Source organism: Pteropus alecto, unplaced genomic scaffold, assembly GCF_000325575.1.
Source record: "Pteropus alecto unplaced genomic scaffold, ASM32557v1 scaffold33, whole genome shotgun sequence".
NCBI lineage: Eukaryota > Metazoa > Chordata > Mammalia > Chiroptera > Pteropodidae > Pteropus > Pteropus alecto.
The window spans coordinates 10,366,983-10,387,903 of record NW_006435762.1 but is presented as its reverse complement, the minus strand read 5'-3'; the positions used below and the strand labels follow the sequence as shown (position 1 = coordinate 10,387,903).

The window sequence follows — 20,921 nt, the reverse complement described above, 5'->3', positions numbered from 1 at the left end:
AAGGACACTTCTATTGTTTCCAAGTCTTGGCCACCATGAATAATGATGCAATGAACATCGGGGTGCATATATCTTCACAAATAAATGTTTTCAACTTTTGGGAGTAGATACCTAGGAGAGGGTTGCTGGGTCATTTGGTCTAATGTGAACTCTTCCTTCTACTGGCCTTTCCAATCCTTATCGCTCAGATTCTGCTCATACCCTTCCAACTCCAGTAGCAAAGAGCCAGAATGTCTGGCTTCTAAGATGAAAGTGATAAAGAGGTCATCTTATTATATCTGCTGATTTCTTTCTTCTTACTCTGCCAACTTTGGCATCTTACAGCCCTTTTTCTTTTATTCATTTATTCAACAAATATCGATTGAGTGCCTCCTATGTGCTATGTACTGCACTATATCCTAAAATACAAAAACTAATCTAATTTTATATTGATCCTCAATATATTTAAAGCATAAGGTGGCAAGGAAATAATGACTCTCTTTGTAGATGGGGTTACTTTCATGATCCTAAGAGATAAGTCACTGGGCTGAAATCACAGTACTTAATAAGAACAGGATATGCATTTGCCAGCTGGGTCTAGGAGGCAGAATCCACTTGCTTTCATTTCTTTCTAAGTGATAATGATTAAATTTCACTTTGGAGGAAGGTAAGACAGCTTGTCTCTTTTCTCACAGTGACTGCTTGTCTACTGTGATAAGAGTATGAATGAATACGTTATTTCAGCTTTGTACTTAGGTTTGAAAACATTAATTCACTCATTCATTCATTTATTTATTGCAAAGATATCAATCTCTTTCCAGAGGGTAGGCATGATAGTAAAAGCTGATAGAGGTATTAAGATGACTCAGATTTGAGCCCTGTCTCAAGAAAGTGACATCTAGATGTGCAGTAATGGCATGTTCATAAACAACTACACAGCAGATATCAGCTGTGCTGGTAAGGCAACAGGAAGACTTTCAGAGCCCAAGGCAGAGGTCACTCTGATATAGTCTGAGTCAGACCTACCCCAGGAAAAATGAAGCTTGTGAAAATCTCCTAGTGTCTCTCGTTTATGTATCTTAGTTTGGGGGCTTTTCTGTCTTTCAAATATATAGATAACTCTAATGATAGTTTTGATATTCACTGCCCACTAACATGATGTCCCTGATTAGAAATAAATGTAGCCCACTTTTTCAAGTAAACAATATCAATAACTCCATTAGTCCTGTCACATAGATTAAAAACAACTAAAACTGCATTAAAAATAACAGCCAACACTTTTTAAATACTTACTGTGCTTACTTTACAAATAATTCTTACATCAAACTTACAACTTAGACACTGTTACTACTGTGACCATTGTACAGATGAGGAGACTGAGGCTTAAAGAGATTCTTATCTATAGTCACACAACTACTAAATGGTAGAGCTAGTAGTTCAATCGCTTAGATCTGGCTGATTCCAAACCCATGATCTTAATCACTATGCCAGTGGTTTTCAAATGTTAGCATCAGAATTATTGGGAGAGCTTGTTAAAACATAGTCTAATGACTCCACCCCTAAAGTTTCTAATTCAGTGGGTTGAAAGTAGGATCCAAGAATTTGCATTTCTAACAAGTTCCCAGATGAGGCTGATGCCACTGGTACAGGTGCTGCATTTGGAGAACCACTGCGCTCTGCCACACTTCTACCACTGGCAGTTTTCTCAGTATTCTATGGGGGAACTTGAACCCAATCTCACTGGATGGATATTTATGTATGCCAATTCTCTCTTTATTGGAATAATCAAAAATTCACTTGAAGTCTTTGAACATACTGACTCACAGAGAATTTAAAGCAAATAACCAATATATTAAATTTCCTAATTAAATAATTCATTTCCTATAAAATGAATATGGAATTGTTTTTCATTAAGAGCAAAGTTGATCTTCTTACATGAATTATGAAGATTTTTAAATTAGTTGAATAGCATTCTTATCACCAGCTTATAACAGTTTCAGTGAATATTTTGTCCTTTAAGCAGAAGTACAATATGAAAAAGCAAAGCGGGGAAGCTCTCAAATTCTAAAGGCAGCAACTGGACAATCCAGAGAAGGAGATATTGCTTCCATATCTTGGCTAAGTACTCATCAATAGACGAATGGATAAACAAGTGATACATATATACAATGGAATATTACTGAGCCATAAAAAAAGAATGAAGTCTTGCCATCTACAACAACATGGATGGACCTAGAGGGTATTATAAGTGAAATAAGTTAGATAGAGAAAGACAAATACCATATGGTTTCACTTATATGTGGAATTTTAAAAAAAAACAAAATAAATGAAAAAGAAACACTCATAGATACAGAAAACATTTTGATGGTCGCCAGATAGGAGGGAGGTTGGGAGGATGGTAAGAAAGGGGAAAGGATTAAAAGCATTAATTAGTAGTTACAAAATAGTCATGGGGATGTAAACTATAGTATAGAAAATATAATCAACAATATTGTAATAACTATGTATGGTGTCAGTTGGATGCCAGATTTATCAGGGTGATCACTTTGTAAGTTATATAAATGCCTAATCACTAATCACCTGAAAGTAATCTAATATTGTATTTCAACTGTAATTGAAAAAATCAAAAATATATATTAAAAATAAATTTAAATAAATAAATAACAAGAGGATATTTTCCTGGCACACCTAAGCAAAGGAAAAGATATTTGTCTTACATCCCACTGCTGTTTCTTCCTATAGCATCCTGTGCTCTTCCTTGATAGAATATCGCACTTGAAAATATTTGTGTGATATTGCTCCTTTTTTCCAAACTATTAGGATCACATCTGTCTGTCTTGTTTAGCACTATCCCCCCAGCCTGGTACAGTACCTGGCAATATTTGTTGACTGGATGTCTTACTGGTCTCTAATCCATAATCTTACAGGCAACAGGTCATAATCACAGCAGTTACAAATCTGCCTAGCTAGCTCCAGAGAGGACTCCATACAGAATATACAATAAGTACTCATATATTGTAGGGGATCGAGGAGGAAGAATTATGTGCACATGCCATAAAACAGAAGCTTTTGTTCCCCATTCCTAAGCCTTTTCCTGAAGCATTTCTCTGAGATGTCTTCTTTCTGTTAAATGACTTCTGGGCTAACATATTTTTAAAAATACACATTGCTTAAGGAAAGCTACAGTTTAATGAAGCAAAATATAAAAATATTCTATGAATCCAATCCAGCTGTGTGGATATTTCCTGCCAAGAGGTGTAGGAGTTGGAGTAGTAGGGGATGTGCGTGAATGTGAATGTGAATGGATGTCTAGAGGCCCAGATGGATTGCAAACTGTGTCAGGAGGAACCAGTGACTGTGTTCTCATTGCCATGTTTCAGATGGCACAGTAGCCATCCCTACCCTTGTACACCAAGATACAGAATGCTAACTGAATCATCTCTCTCAGATTCATGGGTCACATTTGTCTCTCTTCACTGTGATTGTGGTTGTGATGATACCTGGTGGGTATCATCAAAGTATTGAAAGAACAGTGCTGAAAGGACAGTCATAAAGACTGAGGGGAGAGATAGTAAAAATTTTAGATGGACTCCAGGCAGATAATTGAACAGAATACATTCGGAATTTCGTTCAAATCTGAGTTGCCAGCATCAGAGAGATGCGTGCCGCCTGTGCAGACTGAGACCTTAAATAAATGCCTTCATTCTACGAATTCCTTAAGCTCATATTCAATTGACATGATGATGTTCATTGGATTATGCTCTGGTGTGATGCTATTGGATCAGTGTGGAAAGACACAGTAAGAAACAACCTAAAAGAATGTGTTCATTATCATGCCTCCATTAAAGATATTTTTAGGACATTATTCATTAAATTATCCAGTACCCTCTCTTAGGGTAGAATTCCCTAGGAGGGGAGGAGATTTCTTTTTAGAAGAGCTGTATATGTCCAGAGCAATTGGTTGTTTTCTGTCTTAAAGAAACTAGGAATTGTATAACTGATTGGGATTCAGTCTTCCTAGTTACTAATAAATATCTTAGGAAAATGGGACTCATCGTATTTATTTTTGTACTGGACTTACTTTTGATTCTATCTTATGCTACCATCATCTTCTCCTTTGGTCTATACATGTATATTATGTGTTTTCTTTCTCTATTTTATTAATTTTGAAAGCTAACATAGCCATTTATGTAGCAAAGTGCAAATAAATTCATTCAAAATTACTTTCTGAGCATCTATTAAGTGTGAAGAACTCTCCTAGGAAATGGTGATTTCATAGTGAACAAAGCTGATGTTCTTCCCATCTATACTCATGGAACTAAAGTTTGCAAAAACATTAAAAGTTTATTAAGGCATGTCTTGAGACTAGATATATATCCTCCCAAAGCTCTTGGGGAAATTACTTAACCTCTGAGCTTTTCTCCTTTTTATTAAACTTAGGCAAAATAATACCTTCATTTTGTAAGATTTTTGTGAGGATTAAATTAGATCAAACATGTAATGTATGCCTGTCACATAACAGGTTTTCTATTAATGCCTTTTCCCTTTTCCACTTAAAACCATGATAAGATTTGTTTGAAGGCTTCTGATTTAAATTCTGCATTAGAAAAATGGATGTTTCAGATTCTCTGCTAAAGCTGAGAGAATGGATGCTTAAAAACAAATTTCAGTTTATAAAAGACCAACCTGACTAAATCCAGAGGAGGTTGAGAAAGGAATGCAGGGGGTGGGGTGTTAAGTGGGTTTCCCTCTTTGAGGAAAAAAAAAGGATTCAGAAAGAAGAAGCTATCTGAAGGAGAGATAGCTGGTTCTGATTGGGAAGAGAGATGACAGAAAAATGTTATAAAAGTTCTACCCAGATCAGAAGCTTGGGGCTCCCTCTTTCCTGTCTATTCTAGGTTGCCTCCAGGGAATAAGTTTGGGAGCAGAGAACCGAAGAGAGGCAGTTCTTTGTTCTTTTTTTCTGTAGACATGTTGTCAGGTCTCTCGAGAGAGAGTTAAGAAAGATAAGTACTTCTAACACTTAACTATCTTTAAAATGTTATTTGCTGTTTGTTTTTTTTTTCTTTTTTCATTTTAAAGATAGAAAGTTGAATAAATGCCTGCTAAGTTTTCTTTCCTATTCGTCACAGAAATATGACGCACATAGGTCCCAACCATGAATCCTTGTTCAAGGTACAACAACCACTCACCCAGTGGCAACCTATTCTATTTTCAGAAAAATTACTCGAGAGTAAATAAACATTCTCCTAAATGCTGACCATGTGACTTCTGTATGTAAGTAGCATGGAGCCTAAGTTCCATCTAGCATGACTCAGTGGTCCCTGTGAAAGATCCCCATAATCATCCACCAAAATAAAGATCTATGCTCTGATTGTTCTGGCTGGGAAAAGTCTTTACAAGCTTAAAAACTGTTTCCAGTAAGCTCATACTTATCAAGTACCTAGAGGGAGGCAGCTTGCTGTTGTAGTGGTAAGGTCTTGAGCTTCGGAGTTAAACAAACCCAGATTAAATCCCACCACTGCCACCTTAACCTTCAGCATTATTAAAGGAAGCATTAGGACTTAATTTGCTGGAGTGTTTTAAGAATTCTGTTTGATCTCCAACATAAAGACTTTGGCAAAGTGCCTTATTACTTCCCTGACCTTGCCTTTCCTTTGTGCTGGTAACTGTGGTGTACAAAAAAGACAATCCAGGATGTATAGATGTAAATCCACGGGCACACAGAATGAGATGGTACTTGTTCAAGTCCTGGTATCTGTGGAATGTGCTTCCAAAACCCATCGCTGGTCTTGAGCTGGCCTAATTCAGGCATACATTAGAGAATTAAGCAGGACTTAATTCTTAAATATTTTCATTTCATAGGACCCCTTTTCATCTCTGGTGTCTGTGGATAAGTCTCATGAGTACACACAAATATATACCAATTGTACGTTGCGCTTCTATCATTTAAAAATGGTGATATCTTTTGTCTTGCCCAAGAGGAGAGAGAGATGAAAGAGAAAGGAGCAAGGAAGAAAAACAAGGGAAATAATGTCCATCAAACACCCACAGGTGTTCATTCCTTTTTCTTTCACGACAGCACTGTGAAGTAGGTATTGTTATTCCTATTTTAACAAATGAGAACAGAGAAGTTTACAAAGCAAAGTTACACCCTCATAAGTGGAAGTGCTGGGACTTAAACTTAGGCTTTCTGCCTCTTGGTCCAGAAGAAGGTAGAAGGTGAGTTTCATTATGAACCACTTCAATGACACTAAAAACTCTGCTGCACCATGATGTCTTCAGGGCTTTTAACATAAAGGTATCCAGTGCAGTATAAAAGAAAGAGCATGGGCTTGGGGGTTGAACATGCCTGTGCCCAAATCCTGGCTCTCACCTTACCCATCAGCTGTGTGACTTGTGTAACAATTAGAACTTATCCATATATGGCTACCTCGAATCCATAGGCTTTTGTCCAAGGAAATTCTGAAGTATCATTAAGTAGAACCTTGCAGTAGTAGAGGGCATGACTAAGAGTGTGAGCCCCAGTATTAGACAGGCATAGCTTCTCATCCCAGTTTTAACAAGAGAAAATAAAGCATAGTAGTTAAAAGCACAGACCCTGAGGCCAGGCTCTGGACTCCTGTTCCAGCTCTGACAGTAGTTCTTCCTATTTAACTCTGTCTGTCTCGGTTTCTTCATCTGTATACACTTTAAAGAGCTGCTGTGATTCAGATACAATGAAATATATTTAAAAGATTCAGCACAGCACCTGGTACATTTTAGATACTCAATAAGTGATTGCCATTATTGCTATTACTATTACTAGGTGCTGGTCTCTGGGCAAGTTATTCGCTCTGAACTTCAGGTACCTGTTAAGTGAGGATATAATCATATCAACTTCAAAGAGGTGTTTGCGAGGATTCAGTTGGAAACTGTAACATGCTTAATGCCATTTTGGTGGTAACTTTCATTAGCTAGGTGTTGTGATGTTCATCTCTTCTTTGAACCATGATGCTTTTCAAATAAGTTTACAATTCTGAGTAGTGTCCTTAGAAGAAATTGTTGTGTTCATTGTTACATATCAAATAAAGAACTGTTTTATTCTTGGAGGCTTTTAAGTGGAGAGCATATCTAATACACATAGCTATCTTTTTCAGGGGTGACTCTATGACACTTTTTCTGTGCCTCCTTCCATCTCATATTGTTTAGGAAATTGCTTAACTCAGAAAGTCAAAAAATGATCTCTATCTTCCTCCAGGCAGAACACATTATCACTATATTTCCACATAAAACATCACTGCAGTTTTCAACTTTTTCTAATAATCTTCAATAACTGGGTGACTTTTCTGCGTATCTCTCAGCACTCAGTTAATTTGTGTTGGTTTCAATATCACTGAACATGGGCACACTAGTCCTTCCTTAAGGCATTTTTGATTAAAGTTATAGTTTCTTCTTTTTTATTTATTTAATCTTTTTTGCCAGCTGGGTCCCCCTGAATCTTAGGATCAAGGTGAGATTGACTCAAAACACTCCAGCACTGTGTAATTCAACAACTTTCCATCCCAATACCACTTCACAAGATTTCTGCAAATTTTGAAGATGCTAAGTTCTCTGGTTTTGAGCACCTGCTTCACCATTTGTGGATTTTTTCAATTCATTCAACAAATATTAGAGTACTTACTTTGTGCCAGGTACCGTCGTAGACTCTTCATATTTGACACTGAGCAAAACATAGAAACTCACTTCTCTGTTTTCTCTCTTTTTTCCATACCTTGTCAGTATGAATGTGGAACTTGGCTTCATCCTCAATTACAAGCAAAAAGACTAAATCTTACAGAAAGTATTTGTGTCTCCAGTAGCTATCAATGAAGGTTTGGGGATATAAGTGGAAGGCAGGGTGGGTCGAGGAGAAAACAAAATTGCCACCAAAATTTTTTCTAATTATTCAGTTTTTTAGCCAATCCTTTTACTTTCCTTTCTTCATCTTCCAAATTGGTACTATATTTTAATCCGTAGTAAATGCGATTTCCTCTACAAAAGGCATTGCAGAAAATGTGAAAAGAGCCCTTGGATGAGCCATAAACTCATAATAGCCTTTCCCTTTGCTACTGAAGAGATTGAAAGACTAAATTCTTAGCCAGGAGCCATCAGCATCCTTAGTCATGCCTGAGATGTTGGTGGAGAGTTTTGGGAAGGAGGTGGTTTCATGCCACTGCAACCAAGGTTTGAAAGAAAGCTCAAGAAGTCTTAGGCAGTCAAGACTCTATTATCATCTATCCATCTGTCCATACCTACCTTCCTGCCTTCCTTCTTTCCTTCCTTCCTTCCTTCCTCTCTCTCTCTCTTTCTTTTTGTATTAGAAGATGCTATGTTTCTTTAACATTTGTTCCTCCCGTCCTTCCTTCCTTCCTATCTATACTTCCTTCCTTCCTTCCTTCCTTCCTTCCTTCCTTCCTTCCTTCCTTCCTTCCTTCCTTCCTTCCTTCCTTCCTTCTTTCAATAGCCCTCATTTAACATCTCTGTACCCTCTGTGCCCGTGGTAATACGAAACATAGACTCAGTGTCCAAATTCAAGGAGATCACAGTTTAGACTTCAATTTAAAGATGGTGATTGAGCTGGATCTGAAAGTATACATGGAATTCCACAGGTAGAGATTAGGAGACTGAAATTCCAAATGAGAGAAACGGCCTTTGCAGTATACAGAAACTTGCATCCATACAGTTTTAACTGACATAGTGACTGGTGCAGAAGAGCTGGTGAGTGATGAGTTGCAGGAGGGGAAGTGATAGAAGAAGATCCTACAGACTTAAGCAGGGATACAGGCACCAGGAACCCCTTCCTTCAAGAACATTCCATGATGCCAAACAACTCTTAGACTGTCTTCTGTGAAAGTTAAACACCTTTTTGAGAAAACTGACATCCTAAAAGCTATATTTGCACTTAATGAGACATCAACTTTATGAAACCTAGATTAGCCAAAGGAAAGATCCAGTCTATGTATTTTTGTCAGCCTTTGCTCTTGCCTCTGCAGTCGCAAATATTATATAAAAAGAAATCATATTTATAAAAGATCCCAGAGTCCTGAAATATCTAATTCATTGTTCATTTTGAAGAAAGGGAAAGATATAAAAACCTAAATTTATTTTATTTTAAAGTATTTATTTACTTTAAGATAAATTTAATTTTAATTTAATTTATTACTTATTATGTATTATTACTAATTTATTTCAGTGTAAAACTATAAATCTTTACAGAATTTAAAAACAAATAAGAAAAAGTCTATAGTACTAATTAAAAGAGACCTAAGTAGACAGTAAGTACTGTAATAGAGGAATCCAGGTTAAATTCTTGAAAAAAACTGTCACTGTTTTCTGTGACATTGTTTTATTGTTGTAACTGAAACCATTATGATATTAAAATTTCCAAATTAAAAAAATACATTTCTATTTTCCATAAAAATCTTATCTAAGCATCTAAGCATTTTTTAAAATGAGGGAAAATATGTAAACAATTTTATTTTCACTTTTCAAAGAAAAGGTCAGAATAACTCTAAGCCTACTGGAAGAATATTGTTTAAGTTGTTGGAAAGGTCATGCAGGAAAAAATATTTCTGGAATTTCTAAATCTTGATGACTTAAATATAGAAAGTTCAAAAGAGTAGGGGTTTTTTTACTGAAATATAAAATCTCTTAAAACATATTTGCAATGAGGTCTTTACAAACACTTATTGTAGATTATACTGGTGAATAAATTAGCCATGATATAGATATAGATAGTAGATATATATATTTAGGTATAACAAAACATATATATTATAACTAAAAGTAACTGATCCGCGATGAGCTAAGTGAAAAAACAGGAAATAAGGAAATAAGCCTTCAGACTAACTGATTTTCTATGACTCTAATGGTAACACTTAGAGAAAAGCAGCATTTAAATGTAAGAAGTTAAAAAGAGGTCTTTGTGTTTTAAAGTCTAATGAAATTACTACGAGGTTTCAATTAACCAGAACACTCAGAGACATTCAAGTGTTCTAATTAATTGAAATTTTTTATCTCATCAAGACCGACTGAAAGGGGGAAAAAAAAAACACCTTCTTTTAGTGGCAGATCTTTCTAAAATATATTAATGCTTCAATCTATATTACTAAATGCACATATTCTATACCTAATTCTTTCTCTGAAGAATGGGGATATTATAGCCCTCAGGGTTATTACTCAGTGCATCTTTCCTCACTGAATAGTCCCAGATGCAGTTGTCAGAGATGAGGCTGAATATATCCTGACTGTAGGACATAACTTGGAATCTTTAGAATCCTTCAGATGAGCTTGTTTGCTTGTAAATTATTTTTCCTTCCAAACATGAAATTTCCTGGAGAAATTAATTGAGGATACAGGTTAATTAGGTTTTTGTTATACTGTACCTGAACAGATTATAAGCAGCTAGAAGAGAATCATGTGGCTAATGTGGGGGAAGGAGGAGTAATTATAAATTTTCAGAAAAATTAATTTTGGTAGGATTAAACCATTTTGAGTTTCTACAATTCATTGTTCATAGAAATAGCTTAGGTGCAGGACCTAAGACCTGGGAAGTATTTTCTTGGGAATATGTGTTTAATAAAAATTGGCATATGTTAATTTGGGAGCAACGAGGATCTTAAAGTTAAGGAAATCAATTTTTTTCCAGACATATATCTAGAATTAATATCAACTTCAGTTTATCTAATGAAGTATCAATATCATGTAGTTGCTTTTATCTTTGAAACTAAAAGACCATAATGCATTATTTAACAGGTTAAAGTAAGTTCAGGCAACTTCTCTTTTAAATGTTAATATAATCTCTTTTGATATATATCTGAGAGTTAGGAGGAAAAAACAGGGGATAGCAGAGAATCCATTTTCAGACGACTGAGAAAAACTTTATGAGCAACTTAAAATCGATATTATCAAATTACTCTTCTGTCTATACATAATGACTTGGAACACAGATTATGGACATATTTACAATATAGGAAGTACAGGCTATCTGCCTGATGCCAAGTGTAGAAGTGACCCAATACCTCTGTGGACTTCATGACAATCCACTAAACCGTCCTGATCCTTCAGAATTAGGAGCAAGATATAAATGTGGTGCCTATTTATATCTATCAGACAAACCAATGAACTAATTAGTAGAAATATATATTTTTTGGAACTGCTGGAAACTTTTCAACAGTCTTAAGGTCCTCTTGAATTCTTTCTTAGACTTTAAAAGTCAAAGGTTATTTTTTTATTGTTAATTATGTAACTTTGGTTGAATAGATTTTCTAATATAGCTCTATATTTGTCAATTCTAGAGTACATAAAGCGTCTGTGAATCATTAGCAAGTTTATGGTGCCTTGGAGTTTTGCAACTACTACTTGAATGGGTCATATCCAGACTTGCCTTGGATTTCTACTGTTAGGAGAAGTTCATTAACCTTTTCATTTCATTGTACTGCAGCACTATCAAACTATTCTTTCAAAATAATAAGTAGTTCTTTCAGGTACTACAGACTTCCAAATACATGTGGAAGATAATGTACTCAGCTAGTAGGATTTTGCTAATTTATATAATTACTAAAGCATGTTGAATGCTCATTTTTACATATATTATCTATTTGATGATCACAAAAACTCTGCAAAGTCAATAAAGCAAATATTAGTACTATTTTCACTATCCTGCTTAGAAAAAACTAAGTTCTCTGCCTAAGATCACACACAAGAATGGAAAATGTTGTTTCTGGGTGTCAAACCCTGGATTTCCAACTTTATGTCTCATGTTCTTTCAACATAGACCCCACCTAACTAACCTCACTAACCACATGTATGTAAAGCCAAGTCCTCTCCCTCGATTTCCTCTCTTCTCCTCTCCTCCCTTCTCTCCTTTCCCTTTCATAGGTTAGTGTATCCCTTGGCAACTTGGAGAGGATCATTTGGCCAATGGAATAATATCCAAGAAAGGCAAAACTTGACAACTATTTCCTTCCCCTTCTGATTTTTTAAAAGAGAACCTCTAAAAAAAGAAAAAGAAAAAAAAAGAAAGAAAGAAATATGTATTATAGGTAGTGGGACGTGAGTCTTGGCACAATTCAGACACTGGCTTCAAAACTACTAGAATCCCAACTAGCTAGAATGGCCTACCTGGTTGTCCTCCCAGCCCAGCCTCTCATGTTGATAGATGTCAATATACACCGTGGGGGAGAGAATTGAGTGGTTGTTGTTGTTTTTTTTAATAAACACTTAAATGGTAGTGTCAAGAGCAAATATCATAACATCTATTGATATTATAATAATGTCCTGCAGATTTGGAATTAATCAGGACTGTGATTATAGCCAAATAGTTAGAAATTGTAAAATGTACTTGTACATCATTTGCATAACAATATAAATGCAAGTTACAGATTTATGGTCATTAGAATAGGGGAAATTGGCTTTATTTAAAACATTTGGGCACTCCAGAGGTCCTGATTCGTTTAGAATCCCCTATGACATCATCCTGAGGCAACATCTTCACACAGAACAGTCTAGATTGTACCTGTCAGCCAGACAGAAGCTGTAAGCCGTGCCCCTAAAAAGCTGCAGAGATATTAACAAGAACTTTTGAAAAATAAAACTAATCATGAGTTACATGATTACTTCCCAATTGTTCTATTTTTCCATTGTTCTATTTTTATGTACATATCGATTATATTTTTTCCCTGATGTATGTATTAACTAATCAAAGTTTCTAAAATATATATAATTTAATAAACTTTTAGTTGGGAGTAAATAACTTCCTTGGAGCATTCAGATTTCAAAAATCAAAAGAAATTTGTTTTTTCACAAGAAAATTCTCTTCAAGAAGTTCCAAACTATAATTTAAGGTCATGCGATTAAAACCTCAACTCGGCTTGAGAAGGCACAGCTCCTGTTGTCACTGGCTGACCACTCCAGGCACAATCTTCATCTGAATTTCTTTTGGGCAACTCCCTCTGACAAGTAGGTCATGGGCCCTGACAGAACACTAACATAGTGGCCAATCGTGGCCTCCTGGGCTCAGAATTGCTGGTTTTCAATATCTATGAAGTCCTGATCAGATTAGACATAACAAAAGGAAATAGCTGAAAAGGCTTAAAATAACCTTGTTACTAAGTCATCTTTGGATTTTTCTAAACTGTTTTACTGAGGTACAAAAGTAAGCCATTGTGTTATTTTTCATTAGCTTATTAGTTTAGATATTTTTATTAGTTTACTAGGGCTTCCATAACAAAGTACCGCAAATTTGGTGGCTTAAACAATAGAAATTTATTTTCTCACAGTTCTGAAGGCTGAAAGTTTAAGATCAAGGTGTTGGCAGGATTGGCTTCTTCTGAAACCTTTCTCCTTGGCTTATAGATAGCTGTCTTCTCCCTGGATCGTCACGTGGTTTACCTTCTGTGTCCTAATTTCCTCTTCCTTTAAGAACACCAGTCACATTGGGTTAAGGCCCACACTAATGACCTCATTTTAATTTAATTACCTCTTTAATAAAGACCCTATATCCAAATACAGTCACATTTGAGGTACTGGAGTTTAGGCCTTCAAGACATGATTTGAGGGGACATAACAGTTACCAATCTCAACTCATTAGAAACTGGTTTCTCATTCTCTACTAGTGACTAGATTCAGCATCCAAGTGTTGCTTCTGATCCTTGATTTGTGTGCCTTAATAGTTCCTTTTGATTTAGGTCATCCCAACCCTAATCTTTGCTTGTTGGCTGCAGAGAGTCAGACTTCCTTTTAATTTGCCCATGGATAAGGCCTCTTATGCCTACTGTGACCGTTCTCTGCCTCTGTTATTGAAGTTTCTTTACTCTTTTCACATCTGTTTTTTTCAGTTGTTTGCCTCTCTTATGTTCCCTGTGGCTTCTAAACTCAAGTTCATTACAGTATTTTCTATAATAGCCAAAAACTGGAAACAACCCAAATATCTATCAACAGTTGAATATACAAACTATGGAATATTCAGATAATGGAATGCTATACAGTGGTGAGAATATATGAACTATTACTACTTACCCCATGGATAAATCTCACAAACATAATTTTACATCTTTTGCTACCTACCTTATAAGAACAATTAGGCCATAGAATCCATGATCTCAGCAGTAACAGTCCATAGTCAACTAATATTTATTGAGTACCTACCATGGGCCAGGCATTGTGGAAAGAGCTTTCATAGGTACTGTCTTTTTTAATTCTCACAAATTTATGAAGTAGATATTTCTATTCCTAGGTAAAACCGAGGCTTAAAGAGAATAATTTATAAAAGCCAGAGCTGGGTTTGAAACTCCTGTCTTCTGATTCCAGTCCTCATGTTGGTACCAACCATGTGGCCATCCTTCTTTCTCCTCCACTGACCGTGGAGGCTGCACTGGCCCCATTAGCTGGTAATCACCTTAACCACACCTTGTCACACTAACTGGGCTCTCAGTTCCTAGGTCTCTCGGTATGTCCCTTAACTCCTCTCCACAAGATGAGAGAGACTGTTTATTCTCTTTCAAGTAACCAGGAGACATTAAGGGGGAGCCAGTCTGCACATTCCTGATGACCCCAGAGGACTACCAAGATAAACCAGAATCTGATCCAGAGTTTTAGAACAGGAATTCACAAAGCCTCAAGCTTCTTTCTTGGAGCTGTTTCAAGGAAGCCAGACAGATGGAGTACCTTAGCTGCAGACCATCTTGGCTAGTAGCTTTAACCTAATTTCTGGAATTTACTTTTCCTGAGTTATATCAACAAAACTGGGGCATTTGATGACTGGGGAACGAACTGGTAAAAACATTTGCAACTGCCAGGAAATGAGGAAAGCCACAAAACAGGCTATTGAATAGTCAGATTCCAAGATACAACTCTTGTTCATAAATTAGTAATAGAATTTGCATGAAACATTCATAAAGGAGGTGAGTTCCAGTTCACTAGTTAATTGTCCTCTAGAATAAAAAACAGACACAGTGTAATTCTACCTTATGACATCTAGTTAAATTCATTGTCTCAAATTAATAATTTGGTAACAGTATATTTAACATATGGTCTTTCCATCTGTTGAAAAGAGTCGATCTCTTTACTGTAAGATAATTAACCATAACACTTAAAGGCCTCTGATTTGGTATGGGGATGAAAATGTTTCTTGTGACTTGGTTTTTGACTTGGTATGTATATTTTATTTAGGAGGGCAGGAAGTTGGGCGATACATGTAATCACTTATGTGTAAAAGAGTTCCACAATTAATTACATCAATCCAAGGGAACTTTCACATGGTCTTATAGGGATTCTTAGTCGTCATATTTACTTTGGAAAACTTTCCAATCATAGAAAATGTGGAAAAGACAGTAATGATAGAGAAATTGAATTTTTGTACATGGATCCTTCCAAGTTTTCTTACCACCAACTTTCAATAGTCCAAAATCTTGTGTACTCCACCAACTTGTCTACTTTTGTACACTTAGAAACCAGAACTCAAGACCACTTCTCCTTCTTCCTCCCAGAAAGACACTATGTCTCTCCTCCCTCCACACCCAAAATACTATTAATGAAGCATAATTTAAGCAACTAACCACACTGGTGATGAATGATTCTCACACCATTTTGCTTTCTCTTGAGTATTGTGACATCCATCGATTTATGCAAGTAAGATACAGCAGTCTGGAGAACTTGTAGTTGGGAGAAATGTTTTGAAAAGAGAAAAACAACAAAGTAATCTTTAGGACTGTGTGTTTTAGTCGTGTTCCTTTTTCTTTAAAATAATCCCCCAAAATGTGCCTGTTTTGTAAATCATCTGAAAATAACAGTAATAATACTTTAATTAGGATTACACCTTTTGGTTACATATTTCATACAATCATCTAAGCCCTCTCAAAATATTTGGGATTTATCCGCTTAACATCTCATCTATATTTACTTCTTATATGTATTAAAATGTCATCATCAATATAAGGCTAAACAAGGTCAAGGGAAAATAGTTTTTTTAATCCAGATCACCAGGTAACAAAAGTTGCTTGCATGAGCATATTAGAGAAGCTCAATATTAAGATAAAAATAGATTTCAAGTAATTTAGAGCTACGTTAATCAAAGTAAACCTGATAGTAAAACTTCACTAATTAAAAACTGGTAATAAATGAATGAGAACTGAATGACGTTACTTTAACATTTGTCAAGAAAGCTTGCTAAGCAAATGGTAAGTAAGCCTCAGAGACACAGTGAGAGCGATATGGGGACATGTTTAATTTTCTCAAAAGAATAAAAAAAACAGTAAATTGTGGACAAATGGATCTTAGTAATTAAAAAGAAAGTTTATCTCTCCTTCAGAGCAAATTTTAAGCATCTTTACTTGGCAAGACTTTATTAATTCAAATAAATTTTTATTTAGATGCTTGAAACTTTTATTTACGTAAAAACCTAATTAAGAGTTTTATCTAATTCAGAATCATCTCTGTCAAAGTTGGCCATATTTTGTGATTTCAGTATCTTAAATAATTTAGAAAAGCTATTCAATACTTGTATTTATTAAGTAAACTTGAGTGTCTATTTAGTACTTACAGAGAACTATACCAAATAATACAAAATGGTTCAAAAGAAATAAGCACAATCTTTGCTCTCCTGAGGCAGTTTCATTGATGAGACATGGCAAAAAAAACATTTTATGAAATTAAAGAACTATGACACGGTCCCTGGGAGGAGCTTAATCTGCATGCACAACTCAGGATTTTGGGGTACTGGGCAAGTCTGTTCCTCAAACGGCCCACTGCATATTGAAAAAATTGGCAAGGAGTGTTTTACTTCCAATTGGTGACTCTGGTCATGGAGTGCTGACTTTTAAAATAAAAGTAGAGACACAATTTGATTCAACTTCAGAAGTGCTCTTGGATGGTAACAAACACACCCTGAGGCAGGAGAGAATGAAGTGCTGAGGCCTGTTATTTGATGGACAGATTACATTTTAAAAGTCACATCAATTTTACACACCAATGTTTACTGCCTCAGGCCTAAATGGTCTAAGTTTTCTGAGCATGTCTTAAGAACTACGAGATGAAAGCTGCTACTGGGCACTCAATAGATTTGTGGGTACAGCTTTTCCCCCTTATCCACAGGGACCTCTAGTCCCCCAGTGGATACCTGCAAACCTCAGATAGTACCAACCTTTAAATATACTATGATTTTTCCTGTACATACATACCTTTTCACTCAAAGGAAGCACTTTACATCTTCTCTTTGGCATATCCAAATTGCCTATATCATTACTCTTGCACTTTGAGTAGTGATACTCACTACTCAAACTAGACTTTGAGGCCATTTTCAAGTAAAATAAGGGTTACTTGAACACAAGCACTGAGATACTGTGACAGTCAGTCTGATAACTGAGACAGCTAAGTGACTAACAAGCAGGTAGCCAGTGTGGACACACTGGGCAAAGGGCTGATTCACATCCCAGGTGGGACAGATCAGGGCAGCAGGAAATTTCATCATGCCACGCAGAATGAAGTGCAATTTAAAATTTATAAATTATTTATTTCTGTAATTTTCTATTTAATGTTTTCGTACTGCAGTTAATCACAGGTGACCAAAATCACGGAACGTGAAACCATGGGTGGGGGGACTGCTGTTCTGTTAGAAAACCCGTGGATCCTAACAAAAATAGTGAGAGTAGCAGCAGTAGCAAAGGGGTCTGTGAAGGCAGGAACAGCTGTGATGGAAGCGGGGGCAGGTGGTAAGGAAAGCAAGCTGCTGCCAAAACAGACCACCTAGAGATGACAGAGAGATCAGCTCCAGGGGCAATATAGCAGCCACAGGGGGCAGAACACTGACTGTTGAGAAAACACCAACCCAGAGACAACTTAAGCACTAGGCACAGTGGACACAGTTTATACACTCCAAGATACTTGTAAGAGCCCATAAAAATGCTTTAAGTTTAATCTCTCTAAAAATTAGAATCCCCCCCCACCAAATAACTATTATAATAATGAATGTCCATTCATTAACAATAAATCCAGTCTGGATTATATTTGTCTTTATACCAACCTAGTCAGAGAATACAATGTTTAGCATTTTTTTATGGAGAAAGGGACCCAGGAAGGCAAAAGCGCTAGTGCCCATGGAAGTCATAATGTCCCCCTGGCACCAATCATTCAGGTAAAGGAAAGTAAGTGTGCCCATGGTGGACTTGGACTCCCAGGGACTTTCACTGGGGGAGGGTTACAGTTAAAGACCATAGAGATTGTTATCCAGTCTGGAAGGGTATAATGACAAGTGCTGATTCGCACATAAACTGAAAGCATAGGAGTTATTTAGTAGAATGTAATTCGAGTCGCTTTTCATTCATCTCAGAAGACCTCCTATAAAAGATGATGGCTGGGAGATGTGTACACAAAAAGACAATGCTGGAGAGGAAAATAAGAGATAGTAAAGGAGAAATACGAGAAAGGTCAGTTGGCAGACCTCTTTTTCAATGCCCTGTGCCCTATTTTAAATAGGCACCAGTTTCTTCACTGCAACTTTACTACGAATATTAAGGAATCTGAAATCACAATATTTCCAGCTAAAAACAAATCACTGAACCAATGGTGAATTTATTATGATTTGTGATTTGCACAGAAGAATCACTAGTTAAGAAAAAACAGAATTCTGTTCAATGCTTCCCAATTGTTAATATCTAGATCTGTGCTTCCTTTGGGGTATTTAGAAATAAGGATTGACCAGTATGCCCAGATTTAGTTCTAGCTGTATCACTTTTTAAATTTACAAAACATTGAGAGGAAAATGAGTTAAAGGTAACTATGATAGAATCAGCATGGTCTAAACACTTCTCTATGTCAGAAGAAATCTACAGGAACACAGTGAGCTGGGGAAGGACACAGCATGGTAGACAGGGGTCGCCAGTGTTCAGAGGAGACTAGGAAACATTGCTCTGACATTTTCTTGTGCTGGGAGTTTGAAGAGAGCATGATGCTTACCGTGATATTTACCTTCCTGAGTAAAAGAAGGTTATCTTAGCTCTGCATATGAGAGACAAAGAGAGAAAAGCTATCAGAGATTAGCATTTTTGTGACGTTTCTTGCAGATTTGTTTAAGTTCAGGGTCCAGCATTTATGAGATATCTAATTTTTCAGCCTATGCAAAACCGAATATCATTTCATTTCGAACCAAGTTGTCAAAATGTTATGGATGGCAGGTACTTGCTTATTTGTATATATATATATGAAGAAATATATTCAATACATTCACATTTGTAAGCTTCCTAAAAGACATTCATCCTAAAAAACTGTTTAAACTCTGGTATTGTAAAGATAAAATTTGGAGAAAAATGCATGAAAATGTCAGGCTTGTTATTTTTATTTTTTTACATTTGTTTTTTCTCAAATTTTGGCAACAGCATGTATTAATTTTTGTAATCAGAATAAAAGAAAGACTTTTTAATTACTGTAGTAGATAATTTAGGGTTACCAGAGATGTCTACTATTGTAGTCTTTTACTTCCCCTAATTTAGTATATCTCCATATCTTCTGTATAGTATCTCTAGTAAAAAGACCCTGGATAATCACTGACAGATTATTGCTGATAGATAAAAAAATATTATTTTAATTACAAAACTTCATATAGCTATATTAGAATTTACAACTGTAAAAGAGCTTATGAATGGACTATGTAACCATGGAAATGCATACTTTAAGTATTGCATGCACCCAAAATAGATTTCAGGAAAATCTTAGTAAAGATGGCATTTAATAGCATTAAGTTAACATTTAATCAGAATCACAGAAATGCTAAAACTTATATAAGATCTACAAAATAAAAAGAAGTGTGAGACATGAAATGCTTAGGTTAGTTTACCACGAAGATAGGAGAAACAGAAACATTTTGTTAGAATTGAGCTTATGAGTGAAGTTATGGGTGGCTGATTCTTATTGACTATTGCAGATTGCAGAAAATATTTCTCAAAAATGTTTACTTGATCCAGACTATATCATTATACTGAGAAACGGTTGCTGCCCAAAGCTTGGGTGATATCATAAACAACCTACTTTTATGGCAGTCGGCGTGGGCAATCAGTGAGGGCTGAGTGGAAGCCAGATGAAAAGATAACAGTGTGGTACAGAAGGACCCACACAGGCTGGAAGGCGGATCTGGATTCCTGTCCTGGCTCAGCTACATACTAGCTTTGAGGCCTTGGCCAAATCACTCCATCTCTGAGCCTCAGCGTCCTGAGCTACCCAGCAAAGATAATTTGTATCCCACAGAGCTCTCATGCAATCAAATAAGGAAAAACATGTGAAACACCTAACAGAGTGCCCAGCACATAGTAGCTTCCCCAGATAATTTAGTTCTCTTCGTTGTGAGACAGGCCTGGAGCCAACACCTCCTCATCTGAAGACATCTGGTAGTTTCACCGCTTAGAATCCAGCCAGAGAAGATCCTGTGACTTCTAATACTTTTTACTCTGTTTATTGTATTCTATATTTAAAAAAGAAAAGAAGTGAGCCAAAATTGGGTTTTCTTAATAATGTTAGTGTTGCTTGCTGTACTACTACCTGTGTTTCATTTATTTATGCCTGGTCTTATAACAGAAGTTAATAAAAGATTGTTCTCAAGAATTATTTGTTAGAAAAGCTACAATTTTATGTTTCATTGGTGAAATAAAATGATAAAAGAAACAAAGAGAAATATCAAAAAAATTTCTACAGCAAACCATCAAGAAAAACAGAGGTTACCCCTTATGCTAATTTTGTTTTTAAAACAAAAATATCTTAAGAAAGTCAACAAGAAAGTGGGGAAAGGTGATTTTGAAGCATTATTTGAAAAGAAATAGGCTGAAATAATTGCTAGAGGGTGTCAACTTGTAAAGTCCCACTATTCTTTTCTGCTGCTAAGAATGACATAAAGCTTAATGTAATCTAAATCCACTTATATGCTTGTGTGTATGTTC

The 20,921-nt window shown here is 36.0% G+C and overlaps 1 protein-coding gene across 13 annotated transcripts in view; it reads left to right on the top strand.

The window, feature by feature from the left end:
• Nucleotides 1–20,921, top strand: part of PEX5L (peroxisomal biogenesis factor 5 like) — a 199,162-nt gene that overhangs the window by 92,364 nt on the left and 85,877 nt on the right. The gene's annotated exons all lie outside the window — the stretch shown is intronic.